Source organism: Phascolarctos cinereus, unplaced genomic scaffold (assembly GCF_003287225.1).
Source record: "Phascolarctos cinereus isolate Bilbo 61053 unplaced genomic scaffold, phaCin_HiC Scaffold_7;HRSCAF=346, whole genome shotgun sequence".
NCBI lineage: Eukaryota > Metazoa > Chordata > Mammalia > Diprotodontia > Phascolarctidae > Phascolarctos > Phascolarctos cinereus.
Window position 1 is genome coordinate 73974723 of NW_027556180.1, and position 18380 is coordinate 73993102.

The 18380-nt window shown below is 36.3% G+C and overlaps 1 pseudogene; it reads left to right on the plus strand.

Annotated features, from left to right (window-relative positions):
• LOC110223303 (ATP-binding cassette sub-family E member 1 pseudogene) overlaps window positions 1-17956 on the plus strand; it is a 31176-nt pseudogene extending 13220 nt beyond the window's left edge.
• The last annotated feature ends 424 nt before the right edge of the window (window positions 17957-18380 follow it).

Below are 18380 nucleotides of genomic sequence, written 5' to 3' on the forward strand. Positions count from 1 at the left end.
TAAGACAATATTCTAAGAAAGGCCTCACCAGACTGCCAAAGGTGACCATGACACAATGATCTAATCCAGTCCCCTCATTTCTCAGATGAGGGAGGTAAAGTGGTTTGCTCATGGTCACACAGCAGAGCCAGAATTCACATCCAGGTCTTTCGAGTCTAAAGTCAGGGCTCTTTGCAACTAAACTTAACACATTTCTATGCCATTGCACAAGTGAAAGGGATTCTAATAACAACAACAACAAAAAGGCTTAAAGCAGGAAAGGCTCAGACCTGGCCTACAGAGGGATTTTGGGAGCATTTGGAATAATAAAGGCAACACTTTAAATATGTCACCTCCCAGTGGTTATTGAATAGGTTTGTAATTCTGTTTGCTTAGAATTTTCCTGGTTCCTTTTGTCCCTTTGTCTGTGATGAGCACAGACTGTGTACTAACAAGCACCACCTAAGACAAGAGACTATTCTTTGAGGTGTGAAATCTTTCTGGCAGCACGTACTGTGACCACATAGCAAAGAGGATTAAATGATAATGTCTGTTAGGAGCAGCTGCAGAGAAGGCAGACGGTGCGCTCCTGCCACCTTGTGGATTTTCACAGACTTGCAGTGCAACTTCTCAGCATTAGTCACCTTAAACCCCCAACACCTGCCAGATTCTGAATTTGAGCAGCCTCTTTTCTTTAGAATGAGGTTAAGAGATTTACCTTCCAGGAATGGCAGTTTCATTTTCAAATAAATCCTTAAGTTCAATTTTCACAGTGAATAGCACCAGTGTAATGAATGGATTAGAGAGGTCTGAAGTTAGTAGATCTGGATTCAAATCCCCTCTTTCCACCCCAACCCCTGTTGGAAACAGCTAATGCTAGTTATGTGATACTAGGTGAGCAAATCCATTAACCTCTCTGGGCATCAGTTTCCCCATCTGTAAAAAGAAGGCATAGGAGCTGTTAACCTTTAAGTTCCCTTCTCATTCTAGGCTATGGTCTTGTCATATTTATTGATGCCATTGGCGATAATATTATGTTCCCCACCAATCTCAATAATTTCTTGTAGTTTCTTGAGTTTAACAGTTTTTAAATGACAATGATGACAATTATTTTGTTCCAAAATAATGATATTTGTGAGGAGTGAAGCCTTGTTTTTTTTTATTGTATGATAGGAATGATTTGGAGTATAATAGTTTGGTCAGTGTTCTTCTGTTTCATGAGAAATATCACATAATGTAATATAACATAATATAACATAACATAACATTAGCATGGCATAACATAACATTATTGCGTCATAATTTATATTTATTATATTATATTACATTATATCATATCATGTATTTATTCTGTATCAGGAGATCCATTGCTCCATTAGCCATAAATTTAGGTGGAAATAAATTTAGCTCTTTCATTTCCCCACCCCGACTGAACTCATAGGAACTGGAACTAAGTAGCCAAATGGAGAACTGATCAATGTTGAGAATTTTTAAATGAAGAAAAGCTCAAATCCTAGATCTTTCAGTTATCAGAAGTAATCTGCCTACATTCGAGAGATTTTAGCAAACTTGCCTAATACATATCTTATCCAGAACAGTTTCACTAAACCAAGGATTTTGGGTTTTTTTAACCTAGCCCTTGTAAAGGACTAGTAAGGCAAGTGAATGTATATGTGATAAGTAAGACTCTTGGTACATATAACCACAGAAATATCTCTATCCAATGACTCTCTAAGTAATAAGAAATCCAAAGAACAGGGACTTAAATATTACCCAAGGAGTTCGTTGCTATCGTGGAGGATGTTTTGTGCAAGGTCTCAATGGAAGTTTACCATAATTTCCTATAGATGATGAGATCTTCCAAATGTTCCAGTTTGCAAGTGATATGGTACTGATTACATCAGTCCCAAGAACATCATAGAAGCAATTTAATAAGATCCATTGTAGTTGAAAAGAATTTGTTCTAACAGTCTATACAGAAAAAAAACTAAATGAATACATGATGCTAGGCTCTAGCATTTAACTGGATAGCCTTCCTATCGAATTAGTACATCATTGCATATAGCTGAGACAGGTATAGTAGGTGAACAATGATTTGGGCCCAGAATTATATAGAAGGAAAGGAGATGGATTACATTAAAGAAATAGCTTGTTTTTATTGATCCCAAGCTACTCTCCAGTATCAAAATACAATTTTTAACACAAATATTAAACCAACAGTAATGCTGTATGGTTGCAAATCTGGGGACGCTATAATCTCTAAAGATTTGAAGTTGTACATGATCCCAAAGGCAAAAGTAAGACCCATTATAGAAGCAAACAGGCCGCAGCATAATTCAGATAATAATGGCTTATGTGCTAGTGCCATAAGGGATATCATTGAAGAAATACTAAAAATTATTGTAATTGGAGGTTGCTTGATCACATGGTGAGAGAGATAACAGATGTATAGCCTGTATGTTTCAGTAGTATCCACAAAATGTAAAACGACCTAGAGGAAAACCTCTAGAGTATTGTATGTGCCATCTGTAGAAGTTCTACAGAAGAATATAAACAAAAATTCCAGAGGATTAGAAAGAGAAGTTGTGTTGAAGCATTTATGACTTGACCTTAGACAGTGCCTTATGCATTATAAGTACTTAAATATGCTTGTGAACAGTATGGATAGATGAGTGGATAAGAAAGAAAACATCACCTCTTCGTACTGAAAGGGGATCTGTACAATGCTGGGCATCATGGTAGTAAATAGGGAGCCCAAGACAACAAAGTTTCAAGCCTGCCTTCAAAACATGCTAGCTTTTGTGATGCTGATCTATTAAATTATAGACTAGTTTTTAATAAGGAGGCAGCCTTGAATAGTGAAGAGAGAGCTGACTTCACAATCGGCCCATCAAGAAAGCATTACCATATGCTAGGAACTATGTTGTCAGGAAATTGTTCACTTATTTTCAGTCGTGTCCAATGCTTCACAACCCTATTTTGCGGCTTTGTTAGCAAGGATACAGGAGTGGTTTGGCATTTCCATCTTCAGCTCATTTTACAAACAGAAACTGAGATAAATAGGGTTAAGAAGCTTGCCTAGGGTCACACAGCTAGTAAGATGAGTCTTCCAGTGCTTTATCCACTGCACCATCTAGCCGCCCTCAGGAAGACCTCAGTTCAAAGCCCATCTCTAAGGCAAACTGGCAGTTTCACTGCAAAAGTTAAATAACTCTGTACACCTCTTTATTCTGGATATTCTGGGTTAATATATCTAATTACATGAACTGAAGCTGCAATATGCTCTTTACTCATTAAGTCTATTAAAGAGTGAAAAATAAAGGCATTTTTTTTCACATGACCAATCTAGGCTTCTTATACCCTGAAAGAAAAAAGAAAGTTAAATAACTTCTCAGGGGCTCCCCAGCAACTCTGTAAAACTGCAAGTTTCAGATATAGTGTTGATCTGCATTTTTAGAAGTTATTCCCTAGGAGTTCTCTATTAATGAAATCACATGTCCAGGTGGGGAGAAAAAATAAAAACCTACCTACCTACATATCAATCATTTATCTCACTATTATCTATTTAGACAAATATCTATAAGTAATCAATGTATACAAAGATAACACACACATATATGTGTATGTCTGTGAATATATATATATATAATATATATATATATATATATTGTATATACACATATTCACTATAAAGAACATCCTATCTCCTGTAATTTGATCATTTAAGAAGTAACCATCATATCATGATTGGATTATCATGTGGATTATCTGTGACAAATCATTAATTTCAGTCTTATTTCTTCCCATTTTCTAGCATGTTCCTGGACATTTCCTTCTGCTTCCAAGGCAGCATATCTTCCAGAAATGAACATGATTTTCAATATTAGCCCAAAACTCTTCCACTTTCTGCTTAGAAACTTCCAGTACTGGGGGTGGGGTACCCACTACATTCTGGGACTGTCTATTCCACTTTTGGATAGCTCTCATTGTTCAATCAACAAACATTTATCAAGCCCCTACTGTGTGCCAGGCACTGTTTGCTAGAGATATAAAGACATAAATAAATCAGTCCTTGGTCTCAAGGAGCTTTCATTCTATTAGGGAAAAATGGTATGTATGTATGTATGTATGTATGTATATATGCATGCACGTACAAATATACATGTATATATACACATATGTACATATATAAACACATATAGGTATGTATATTTAAACATATACACATACTATATATTGTATGCACACACACAACACAAGCTAATGGGAGGGAGAGGACTAGGTGCTCTTTTCTCCCAAGTAAACATTTCCATTTCCTTCAACCAATCTTAAAACGACATGAATTCAAAATTATCCTCTTGACACTCCCTATCCTGATATGTCTCATAAACTTGTGGATTGCGTAATTGAACTAGATATTTCAGATGTAGTCTGATCAGAGAAGAGTAGAATTCTTATCATTTCCTTATGCCTGAAAGTTATTCTTCTCAATGCAGCACAAGATCATATAGCTTTTCTTGGATACCATATCATACTATTGACTTGTATTGGGGGAGGGAGAGAAAGGAAAAGAAATAAGCATTCATATAATGCCTACTATGTGTCAGTCACTGTGCTAAGTACTTCCCAAATATCTCATTTGATCCTGGTGGCAATTCTGTGAGGTAGGTGCTGTTAATAATACCCATTTTATAGTTGAGGAAACTGAGGTAGACAGAGATTAAGTGACTAGTCCAAGATCACACTGCTACTTAGTGTCTGAGGCCAGATTTTAGCTCAGGTCCTCCCACCTCCAGGCCCAATATTTTATCCACTGTGCCACCTAGCTATCTAATTTCCTTATAGCGCTTAACAATCCACTAAAACCCATAGCTCTTCTTCAGATGAAGTATTGTACAACTGTTCTGTCTGTGATAAGCACTGGGGACACAAAAAGAGGTGAAAGATAGTCCTTAATCTCAAGACCCTCACAATCTACTGGGGGCTGTGCTGGCGCCAGACCTGGACTGCTCCTTTGACCTTTCCTACCGACCTTCTAAGTTGTCTTTGGCATTTGTGGATTGAGAAGCCTCGACACCACTACAGCTGCCAGTAATTCAGTGCCTGAGGCCTGCTCCATGTTTGCTGGTGCCTGGTCTGGGCTAGTGTGACTTGTGCAGGACTGTGCTCCTCTCTCAGTCTGGTGCAACAGAACCTTTCCTGTGGACCTTCCAGGATGTCTTAGGCTGGACATTTGTTTCACTCTGTCTTTTTGTGGGTTCTTCTGCTCTAGAATTTGTTTAGAGTCATTTTTACAGGTATTTGGAGGGGTTTGGGGGAGAGTTTAAATGAGCAGGCTTTTCTCTTCTCACAGACTCTATGAAGAATGGTCATTGAGGGTTTGCTCATTTCTGCCCCATAAGCCATTTTCTTTCTATTCGTGAGAATCAGATCCAGTTCCCAGACCTTTCATAGTGTGAAGGGCTTATCATTGTCTTAGAAGTTGTTAGTTGCTTTGCTTGTGGCAGAGAGAGAGAGAGCGCAAGCACATTTCTAAATGAGTCCCCATCACTGCCATATTGAACATATGTCTACGCTAGGATTGTAATCTGTTTCACAAATTTCTCATCTGTTTCCTTTCTGTCCAGGTGGTCTATGTACAAAAAATTGCTTGTGTTTCTCCCTGGTTTTATCTTTACTCAAACATTTTCCCATATGTTTCTCCCCTCTGGTTCTTCCTCTCCTTTCACCTATTCTGTTTCTTTCAAATAAGATAGACCCAATCAGAGCCATATTTGGATTACATTTCATTTACTGATATCTATGAGGTCAAACTTACTTTGTGTTAGGACTTCTAGTTGTCAGCAATTAATGTAGCATTTATTAACATAACAGAAGATCAAATTAGCTTTCTTTGGCTGCTATGTTGCAATGTTGACTTGTGAAGAATCAAATGAGATAATTTTAAAGTGTTTTGAAAACCTTAAAGCTGACGTACAAATGCTTGGTATTGTTATTAGATTGCTATTTTGTGTATTGCCTTTTACTAGCAAAGGTTCTGAAAGGTGGTCTGCTTACCACAGAATCACAGGATTTAGAGCTAGAAAGACCCCTAGTGATAATCTAGTTTAACCTCATTTTGGTAGAGGGTGACATCAAGCAGAGTGGTATTCAGGTGATGTAAATCTTTAGCACCCCAATCTTATCTGGAGAATTGTTGCTGTTCAGTCATTTCAGTAATATCTGACTCTTTGTGCCCCCATTTAGGGTCTTTTGACAAACATACTAGAGTGGTTTGCCATTTCCTTCTCTAGCTCATTTTACAGATAAGGCAAACTGAGGCAATTCTACAAACTGGGTCAAACAGGGTCAAGTGATCAGGGTTACACAACTAGTTAGTCTCTGAGACTGGATTTGAACTCAGGAAGATAAATCTTCCTGATTCCAAACCCAGTGCTCCCATCTACTGTACCACTCAGCTGCCTCGCCCCCCAATTTGGGGGAGTGTTTTCAGCTTATTTGGTTTCCCCAACTGATAAAAGTAAGCTAGTGTGAGTGGCATTGCATACTGCTAAGAAAGTGCCTGAAGCCTTCAGCTGTGGTTCCTTGTAGGGGTTAAAGAGAGAATTTAAGAAGAGCAGGAATCTGATAGGCAAGGAAGAGGTTAAAAGAGTCATCCAAGTTTTCGCTTCTGGTGTTAACTACCATTCCTAGTTGGAAGTAGAACCCTGGTCTCCTAACTCCAAATCCAGAGCTCTTTCCCCAACACTAGACTACAGCATTCAATTCTGATGACTGGTTCTATGTTGCTCAGGTAGTAGAATTGTAGGATCTCAACCTAAACATGTTAGAAAGAGCATTGTTCTGAATAGATTCTCATGGTCTTCATGTAGAGACACATTCCTTTTCTTCACCTGGCAGGCTGAAGAGTATTCCTTGTTACTGTCCCCTAACATGGCATGGTCTTTGGTATCCTTCCAAATCTCAGTTGTGAAGGTCTGTGATTCATTTCCAGGAACCCCATATTAGCTGTCCAAGAGATTTCAGGCCACTCCATTATTTCTCAGTTTACCATTACTATGAGTCGCTTGAAGACAATCTCCAAATAAACAGGAGTTGTCTTTATAACTACTAAGTTACGTTGGTCATAGAAACAAGTCTCACAAGTTAGTATGATATGATAAGCCCTTCATAACTTAGCCCCCTCCTACTTTCAATCTTCTTATACCTTACTCCCAGCCAAGTATTCTTCAATTCAGTGACACTGGCCTCTTGGCAGTTTTACAGCAAAGCACTCCTTTTTTCAGCTCCAGGCATTTTTTCTGGCTGTGTCCCATGCCTGGAACACTCTCCTTCCTTATCTCCACCTACTGAACTTGCCTAGCTTCCTTCAAGTCCCAATAAAAATCCCCCCTTCTATAGGAAGCTTTCCCCAACCTCCCCTGATTTTAGCGTCTTCATTCTGTTGATTAGCTCCCTTTTTTCCTTATCCGTATCTTGTTTGTACATGTTTGTTTTGCTTATTGTCTCCCCCAGCAGATTGTGAGGGTCTTGAGATGAAGGACTATCTTTCACGTCTTTTTGTGTCCCCAGTGCTTATCACAGTGCCTGGCACATAGTAGGCACCTGATGAATGTTTATTGCCCACTGACTACTTGACCCTTATGAAAATAGTTAGGAAGGAATAGGTTCAGTGTCTTGTTCCAGCAAACAGAGAAAGCTTGTATTGGAAAAAACAATTTGCCGGTTTTATCGTCTCTGACTGTGAGTGGTTTAGTAGGAGGAGTGTTTGATTTGAAATCAAGAGAATCTGGGTTCAAAGGCTAGCTCTGCTTGTAATTAGACTCTTAACCTTGCTGGAACTCAATTTCTGCAAGTGAAAGAGTTGGATTAGATGACCATCCATGTGTAAATCCATGAACGTATTCTCCTCTGCCTAGTGTCCTTGTTGCACTGCTTTGAAGGATTTTGTTGACGTTCATTCAAGATTGACTCTTTAGGGATCCTTTAGAAGGATTCAGTACTTAGCCCAATATACTGTTAATAGAAATGTCAGCTGATTTTCCTATGGTAAATTTATATATTTTAAGTTCCAACTGGTGGGTGTATACATATGAGCCAGAGGGCAGATTTGACCCTTAAGTCTTATTGAAAATGTTTGTATATAAAGCAAAAGTTTTCTTTCTTTTTTTTTTTTGGTCTAGGCAATGGGGTTAAGTGACTTGCCCAGGGTCACACAGCTGGTAAGTGTTACATGTCTGAGGCCAGATTTGAACTCAGGGCCTTCTGAATCCAGGGCTTTTACTCTAACCACTGCACCACCTAGCTGCCCCAAAGGTTTTCTTCTGAGAAGAGGATAATCTCTTTTATTGGTTGTTGGTAAGCTGTTACTTCTGCCTTCTTTCCCATTTTAATTCTCAGATTTTAACTCAACTTTTGGCTTCCATTTTCCCAAAGAACCTCTAAACCAATCTTTCTTTCCTATCTAATTCATCACTACTGGTCCCTAGATTCCTAAGTTTACTTTTCTTTCCCTAGGTCCTGTTGACCTGAGGCTATTTGTATATACTAAAAATATGAAAAAAAAAAGAGAATGCACTATGATTTTAGAAATATTCTGCAGTTGCCATGATATGCTGCTAAATGATTCAGTTTTTGCATAAATCTGCTGGCTATTTGCTCTGGAAGCTAATTGATCATTCTGTTTTAGGAGTGTGCACTGTAAAATCAAAATGCTTCCATCACAAACCTTCATGAAAATGCAAATGTAAATTACTTGGGGGATCAGAGAGGCATCAAAATATATAGAGGTACAAATAAAAAGCAGCCAAGAAAACCAATGAATTCAATTAAGAATAAGCAGTAGCACTTTAAATGGAATTAGGATGACAAGTTTTCAAATATTCCAGCAAACTTTTTAAGTTTCCATGAGCTATTGGGTACAAGGTGATGCTGGATATTCAAGGAAGTTATGACAGTCATTTATGTTCCCATTAATGCCAGATGCTCTATAGAAGTCATTTGTGAAAGTGAAATGTTAGCCACCTCCCAAGATTGTTCTTACATGCTATTGTGGAGTCCTTCTACTGAAAGTTACTTATTTAGCACAGTTGCATACCTTGAGAACTACAATTAAAAGAAAATAAATAGGACTCTGATTGATTTTTTTCCACTTCAATTAAATAACAAATGTTTATATTCTGACCTCGGCTGGGTTTTTCTTTTTTATACCCGTATCTTATAAATCATTGAGATGATGTCAAGTATTTTATTTTGTAGTTATACATGGTTTTTCATTTTCGTAGCTCATAAATAGAGTTCCACATGCATCTTTCCCCCTCCTTTAATTAGAGTCTACTCTTAAATGAGTTCTTGTCTGATTAAAATGTAGTGATTTTACTCCTTTGAGGACCTTAGTATTTTGGCCCCTTTGAGCTCTCTATAATTGAATGTTGTCACAATTCTCCGAGTTGTTTCTGCAGTATAGAATCATGTTGAAAGACTTCTTTATTCCTTGCTTGTTTAGTGAAAATCAATATCTCTGAAGTCATAACATTCAAAAGAAATCCCAGTTGGGATGTAGAATGTTTCAAACCATTCAAGATTTCCCTAGACAGGGAGATACCTTACTTTGGGAGGTCACAGGTATCTGGATATGTTTTAGTCTGACCAATTGAATTTGATTCACCAAAAAACTAATAAGCTCCTACTAGGTGATATATGCTAACAATACAGACAGAAGCCAAACAAGCTGTGCCATTGAGGAACCTATAGTCTACTGAAGGCAACAGAAGATTTATGCAGATAGTTAAATGTAAAGTTCATAAAAATAATTTCAAATTGCAAAATCATTTCAAGAGGGAGAAAATATTAACAACTGAAGGACTCAGGAAAGTCTTCCTAGACTTTAATCTATACCAGATCGATAATGTTATCTCTTTATTGACCAAAATTTTTGGGGGGGATTTGGAGATTCCAGAGTTGCATTCTTTTTCTGTTTGTTGGACCAGGCTGCATGTGGCCTTCTAGGTCCTTGGATGGAGCCTATTGACTGAGTCCAACTTTTACAGAACAACTCCTTTTATCAAGGGGATTTGTTCAGTGAAGTTTGGATTCAGTCAAAGGGTAGCACTTAAGAACCTCTGAACCAGGTCCCCTTTAACCTTTGAGTAGGAGGGGGGTGTGTGTGTGTGTGTATGTATGTGTGTGTGTGTGTGTGTGTGTGTGTGTGACTTAAAACTCTAATTACTCTTCTAATTCAATTTTTATTTAATTTTCAGATCCAAATTCTTTCCCCCACTACCCTTCTTCCACCAATTAGGCAAGCAAGAAATACAAAATCCATTACAAATATGAAATAATAGAAGAAAAAATGTCTGTATTAGCAACTTTAAAAAAAAAGAAAGAAAAAGAAAGAGAAAAAAATGTTCTCTAATCTGCATCCTGAGTCCATTAGTTCTTTATTTGGTAGTAGATAGTATTTTTCAACATGAGACCTTTGGACTTATGGTAGGTGATTGTATTGATCAGAGCTACCAAGTCTTTCACAGTTGGTTATCTCTACAATATTGCTTTTACTGTGTAAATTATTCTCCTGGTTGTACTCACTTTACTTTGTATCTGTTCATGTCTTCACAGGTTTTACTGAAACCAGTCTTCTACCACATTCCTATACCATAACTTGTTTTTCTATTCCCTAGTTGATGGGCACTCCCTCCATTCCCAATTCTTTACCACCCCAAAAAGAACTCCTATATTTTTATACATGTAGATCCTCCTCTTTTTCTGATCTCTTTGGAGTATAAACCCAGTAATGGTAATGATGGAACAAAAAGTATACACAGTTTGAATGTTTTTTGGACATTCTTCCAAATTAGTTTTCAGAATGGTTAGACTAGTTGACAGTTTCACCAATAGTGATTTGTGTATCTATTTTCCTACAACCCCCCCCCACAGCCTTTTGCAAATTCCCTTTTTGCCATGTTAACAGATTTTGAGATAGTACTTCAAGGTTGCTGGGGGTTGGGGGGGTATTTGGTTTAATTTTATTCTTTTCTCAACAACATGTATTTTTTAACATTCATTTTTTAAAGAAATTTGAAAATCCAAATTCATTCCCTCCCTTGCTCCACTTCCCTCTCCTGAAGAAGGCATGAAATTTAATGTAGATTATACCTGTACAGTCATGCAAAACATTTTCATATTAGCCATGATGCAAAACAAAACACAGACCCCCCAAGCCTCAAGAAAAAATAGTTTAAAAAGCATGCTTCAATCTGCACTCATAGTTCATCACATTTCTCTCTAGAAATAAACAACATTTTTTTTCATCATGGGTCCTTTGGAATTGTCTTAGATCTTTGTATTGATCATAATAAGCTAAGCCATTCATATCGATCACAGTACAATATTATTGTTACTGTGTACAATGTTCTCTTCGTTCTGCTCACTTCACTTTTCATCCATTCATGTAAATCTTCACAGGTTTTTCTGAATGAATCTTGTTCATCATTTCTTATAGCACAATAGTATTTTATCACAATCATGTACCACAACTTGTGTAGCCATTTTCCAACTGATGGATAACCTCTCAATTTCCAATTCTTTACCACCACCAAAAGAGCTGTTATAACTATTTTTGTACATAAAGGTCCTTTTTCTTTTTCTTTGATCTCTTTGTGATAGAGACCCAGTAGTGGCATTGCTAGGTGAAAGGGTATGCATAGTCTTATAGACTTTTGGGCATAGTTCCAAACTGCTCTACAGAATGGTTGGATCAATTCACTACTCCACCGATAATATTAGTGTCCCTGTTTTTCCACATTCTCTTCAACTTTTGTCATTTTCTTTTTCTATCATATTAGCCAATCTAATAGGTGTGAAGTGGTACTTCTGAGTTGTTTTAATTTTCATTTCTCTAGTCAGTAGTGATTTAGAGCACTTTTCCATATGACTATAGATAGCTTTGATTCTTCTGAGAACTGCCTGTTCAGATCCTTTGACCATTTATCTCTTGGGTAGTGATTTGTATTATTATAAATTTGGCTCAGTTCTCTATGTATTTGAGAAATGAGCCCTTTATCAGACAAACTTCCTGTAAAAAATGTTCCCAGTTCTTTGCTTTCCTTCTAATCATGGCTACATTGGTTTTGTTTAGGCAAAACCTTTGTAAGTAATCAAAAGTATCCATTTTATATCCCATAATGCCCTGTATCTCTTGTTTGGTCATAAATTCTTCCCTTATCCATATGTAATTTTCCCGTGCTTCTCTAATTTGCTCATGATACAATTCTTTATGTCTTAACCATGAAACTATTTTGACCTTATCTGTGTATGTGGTAGGAGATGTTGGTCTAAACTCAGTTTCTGACATTTTCTAGTTTTCCCAGCAGTTTTTCTCAAGCAGTGAGCTCTTGCCCAAAAGCTTGGATCTTTGGGTTTCTCAAATACTAGATTACTATGGTTATTACTCTGTATTGTGTACCTAACTGATTCCACTGATCCATCACTCTATTTTTCAGTCAGTACCAGATAGTTTTGATGATTATCTCTTTGTAATACAGTTTGAGATCTGGTATGGCTGGGCTACCTCCCTTCATATTTCTTTCATTTATTCCTTTGATAATCTTAACCTTTTGTTCTTCCAGATGAATTGTGTCCCTCTATAAAATATCTTTTTTGTAATTTGATTAAAATGGCACTGAATAAGTAAATTAATTTAGGCAGAATTGTCATTTTTTAAAATATTGGCTCAGCCTACCCATGAATAATTAATATTTCCCCAGTTTTTTAGATTTGATTTTATTTGCTTGAAAAATGTTTTATATTTGTGTTTATATGGTTTCTGAATTTGTCTTGGCAGGTAGACACCCAAGTATTTTATATTTTCTGCAGTCATTTTAAATAGAATTTCTTTATTTCTTCCTGATGGACTTTGTTGGTAATATATATATGTATATATATATAGAAATGCTGATGATTTATATAGGTTTATTTTATATCCTGCAACTTTGCTGAAGTTGTTAATTAGTAGATTTTTTAGTTGATTCTATAGGATTCTCTAAATATACCATCATATCATCTACAAAGAATAATAGTTTTGTTTCCTCATTGCTTATTTTAATTCCTTCAGTTTCTTTTTCTTCTCTTTTTACTATATCTAACATTTCCGTACAATGTTGAATAATAGTGGTGAGAATGAACATCCTTGCTTCACTCCTGGTTGTATTGGGAAGGTTGTGAGTTTATTCCCATTACAACTAATGTTTGCTAATGGTTTTAGATAGATAACTGCTTATCATTTTAAGGAAAGCTCCATTTATTCCAGTGCTTTCTAGTGTTTTTAATAGGAATAGATGTTATATTTTGTCAAAAGCTTTTTCTGCATCTGTTGAGACAATCATATGATTTCTTTTGGCTTTTTTATTGATATGGTCAACTATGCTGATAGTTTTCCTAGTATTAAACCAGCCCTGCATTCTTGGTATAAATTCCACCTGGTCACAGTATATGAATTTTTTGATGTATTCCTTTAATCCCTTTGCTAGTATTTTATTTAAAATTTTTTCATCAATTAGGGAAATTGATCTGTAGCTTTCTTTCTCTGTTTTTGCTCTTCCTGGTTTAGTTATCAGCACCACATTTGTGTTGTAAAAGGAATTTGGTAAGACTCCTTTGTGGCTTATTTTTCCAAATAGCTAGTATAGTATTGGAATTAATTGTTCTTTAAATGTTTGGTAGAATTCACTTGTAAATCCATCTAGTTCTTGGGATTTTTTCTTACGGTGCTCATTTATGACTTGTTTAATTTCTTTCTCTAAGATAGGATTATTTAAGTATTCTATTTCCTTTTCTGTTAATCTGGGCAATTTATATTTTTGTAAATATTCATCAATTCATTTGTTCTTTGACCCACTCATTCTTTGGGATTAGATTGTTTAGTTTCTGATGAATTTTTAGTTTTTGTTTCCATGACCCTTTATTGAATATAATTTTTATTGCATTTTGATCTGAAAAGGATGCATTTAATATTTCTGCTTTTCTGCATTTGGTTGTGAACTTTTCATGCCCTAACACGTGGTCAATTTTTATAAAGGTGCTATATGCAGCTGAGAAAAAGGTATACTCCTTTTCCCTAGAGGTCTATCATATCTAACTTCTCTAAAATTTAATTAATGTACTTAACTTCTTTCTTGTTTATTTTATGGTCAGATTTATCTACTTCTGAGAACAGAAAGTTGAAGTCCCCCTATAAAATAGTTTTACTGTCTATTTCCTCCTGTAATTAATTTAATTTTTCCTTTTAGCAAAATGTAGTTTCCTTGCTTATCTCTTTTAATTAGGTCTATTTAGTTTTTACTTTGTCTGAAATCATGATTGCTATCCCTGCTTTTTTTTTTAACCTTAGCTGAAGTATAATAGATTCTGTGCTAGCCCCTTATTTTTACTTTGTGTAGATTTCTCTCTTACAAGTGTGTTTCTTGTAAACAACATATTGTTGGGTCTGTTTTTTTTAATCCATTCTGCTATCTGCTTCCATTTTATGGGTAAGTACATCTCATTCACATTCATAGCTATAATTACTATGTATTACTTTCCATCCTATTTTTCCCCTCTCTCTTTCTCTCTTTTTACTCTGTCCCTTCTCAAAAGTCTGTTTTGCTTCTGACCATTGTCTCCCCTAATCCAACCTCCCTTCTACCAGCCCTTCTTCTATGCCCTTACTCATTTACTTCTCAGTAGGGTAAGATAGATTTCTATACCCAACTAAATGTGTATGTTATTTCCTCTTTGAGCCAATTCTGATGAAAGTAAGGTTCAAGCATTGCTCACCCCACTCCATCTTCCTGTCCACTGTAAAAGCTCTTTCTTTTGCACCTCTTTTATATGAGATAATTTTCCCCATTCTTCCTCTTCCTTACTCCATCTCCCATTGCATCCCTCTTTCTCAACTCTTCATTTTATTTTTTTTAATCATTCCATTACAGTCAATTCACATCTATGCCATATGTCTATATATACTCCTAACTGCCTTATTAATGATAAAGTTCTTAGGAATTATAATTATCGTCTTCCTATATAGGAATGTAAACAGTTGTGAAAATAATTCTATACATTTACTCAATTTAATCAGTATTTATTTAGTTCATTGTGATAGGTATTAGTGATTGTAGTCATGAATTAAGAAGAATAAGACTAAATTTGAGTTAGTTCTGATGGTTGATACTATTAGGATAAGAGCTATGATTAATCATTCCACTATGTATTGATGACAATACCGATGTATTGATGATTATGTTGCTTTTAATTGATAGATTTTTAAATAGATTTATAGTTTGTCATTTATGCCTGTACTAACCTGTATTAGGAATACAGATAGACATTTACTGCACTAAACCCTCCCTCCCTCCCTTGAATGTCCCTTTTTTTGCTGTGTTCCAGAAAACCAGTTTCCCCCATTTCCTATCTTCTTTTGTACCTGATATTTGTAACAAACAGTAGAAAGTACCAGAATCCTGTTGTCTAATCACTAATTAAACAATGGTGTTTGGGGGGGACTTCTACCTTGAACAAATACAGGAGTTCCTTCTTTTGATCAAATATAGGAGTTCCTTCCTTTAGCTAAAGATAGAGTTCCACTTATTTGCCTTCACCAATCAATAACTTCCTAAATTTAGGTCTTCTTATCTCTAAACTATCATGTTTGGAGACATGGGGGAAGTAGCTATCAATTGGGATAATCAAAGAAGGCTCACAGAGGCTCAAATCCTATCAGAGACCAATGAAATAATTGTGTGACTATAACAGATTTTTTTAAAAAATGCAACTGAAACTTTCCAAGGTGACTTGACATGACTAGCTTTGGTGGGAAGGATTTCATTTCTTAGTTTGGAACTCCCAGTACATCAAACAGTGAAAAAACATTTGTTGATGGCTTATTAAGAATACATTTCCACAGGCAGGGGCCAGCCACCTCACTGCCTGCTGGCTTTTTTGTGGGCATGCTCCAGCCTCTGCGGTGAGTGCAAGCAACGGCTGGGCACCACTATTTTGGCTAACGACTAAAGAAATGCTTTGTGCAGTCTGCAGCCTGAGGCGGGATCCTAGGTCATCGCTGCCTGCTGTCCATGCTACTTCTGGGGCAGCTGTTTTCCTCCAGAAGACCTGAGTTCCTGCTTCTCATCTTTCTTTCTATATTGTAAGTCTGCACTGACAAATACGGCAGAAAAATTAATAAGAATTGCTATTGTCAATCATGACAAATGTAAGCTAAAGAAAATGCCCACAGGAGTGCAAAAAGAGTTGTCTAGTAATGCAAATGGGAAAACTACACATAGAGGCCACACCACAGAGCAAATGAGCATGGATTTCTGAAACACTTTGCATTGGCTGTGGTATTTGTATTAAGAAAGCCCTTTTGGTGCTTTGTCAATTGTCAATTTACCTAGCAACCTAGAAAAGGAAACAATGCATCAATATGGTGCCACTGGCTTCAGACTTCACAGGTTGCCTATCCCTAGTCCAGATCAAGTTTGAGGATTAGTTGGAACCAATGGTATTGGAAAGTCAACTGCCTTGAAAATTTAGCAGTAAAGCAAAAACCAAACCTTGGAAAACATAATGATCCACCAGACTGGCAAGAAATCTTGACTTACTTTTAAGGATCTGCATTGCAAAGCTATTTCACCAAGATTCTAGAATATGACCTAAAAGTGATTATTAAGCCTCAGTACGTGACCAGATTCTCAAAGCTGCAAAGGGCATTGTGAGTTCTGTTTTGGATCAGAAGGATGAAACAAAGACACAAACTACTGTGTGTCAGCAGCTTGACTTAACCCATCTCAAAGAATGAAATGTTGAGGACTTCTCAGGAGGAGAGTTGCAAAGATTTGCTGAAGCCATTGTTTGCATACAGAAAGCAGATATTTTCATGTTTGAGGAACCTTCTAGCTACCTAGATATTAAGCAGTGGCTAAAGGCTGCCATTACTATATAATCACTAATAAATTCTGATATATCATTTTTATGGAGCATTATCTAAGTGTTTTAGATTATCTTTGTGACTTCATCTGTTGTTTGTATGGAGTGCCAAGTGCTTATGATGTTGTTACTATACCTCTTAGCATAGGAGAAGGCATAAATATTTTCTTGGATGGTTATATCCCTATGGAAAACTTATGATTCAGATATGCATCACTGGTTTTTAAAGTGTTTTAGGCAGCAAATGAGGAAGAAGTGAAAAAGATGTGTGTGTATAAATATCCAGGAATGAAGAAAAAGATGGGTGAATTCCACTTGCAATCATTGCTAGAGAATTCACAGACTCTGGAATCATGGTGATGTTAGGAAAAAATGGTACTGGTAAAACTACATTCAACATAATGCTTGCTGGCCAACTTAAACCTGATGAGGGAGAGGAGGTACCAGTTCTAAATGTCAGCTATAAGTCAGAGAAATTCAGTCCCAAATCAACAGGAAGTGTATGCCAATTACTACATGAGAAGATATGAGATGCTTATACTCACCCACAATTTGTTACTGATATAATGAAGCCTCGCAGTTTGAAAACATCATAAATCAAGAGGTGCAGACGTTATCTGGCAATGAGTTACAACAAGTTGCTTTAGCTCTTTGTCTGGGCAAACCTGCTGATGTCTATTTAATTGATGAACCATCTGCGTACTTGGAATCTGAGCAGTGTCTAATGACAGCCAGAGTTGTCAAACTCTGTCAAACATTTTTCATGCAAAAAATACAGTCTTTGTGGTAGAACATGCCTTTATCATGGCCACCTAACTAGCAGATTGGGTCATCATTTGTGATGGCATTTGCAAACAGTCCTCAAACCCTTTTGGCTAGTATGAAGAAATTTTTGCCTCAGCTTAAAATTACTTTCGGAAGAGACCCAAACAACTCTAGGCCAAACATAAATAAACTTAATTCAATCAAGGATGTTGAACAAAAGAAGAGTGGAAACTACTTTTTCCTGGATTATTAAGCTGACTAAGAATATTGATAATATATTTCTACAACTAAATATAATAAGAATTTTTGGTGTGTAGAACTGTAATCAGGTTTTAGAACGACCCTCATTATCTGGAGTTTTAAATATGATTTACTTTACCTAGCATCAGAAACTAGCAGTGTTATATATTATTATACTCAAAAATCAGACCACTTTTCTGTTCTTATTAACAAAGCCATTCGTTGTGTAACGTTCTAAGATGGAGACATTTCAAGTTATATGAATTACCTCCAGATTTCTAAAACTTACGGGGAGATTCTCAATATAAGCATAATTTATTCATGTACCAAATGCTGCCCGGTGTTTCCAACTTTAAAATCTTTAAGAACTGTTTTTTGTATAATATGTCTACACAATATTATCCACGTATGTCAAGATATAGAAACTGCTCTTATTT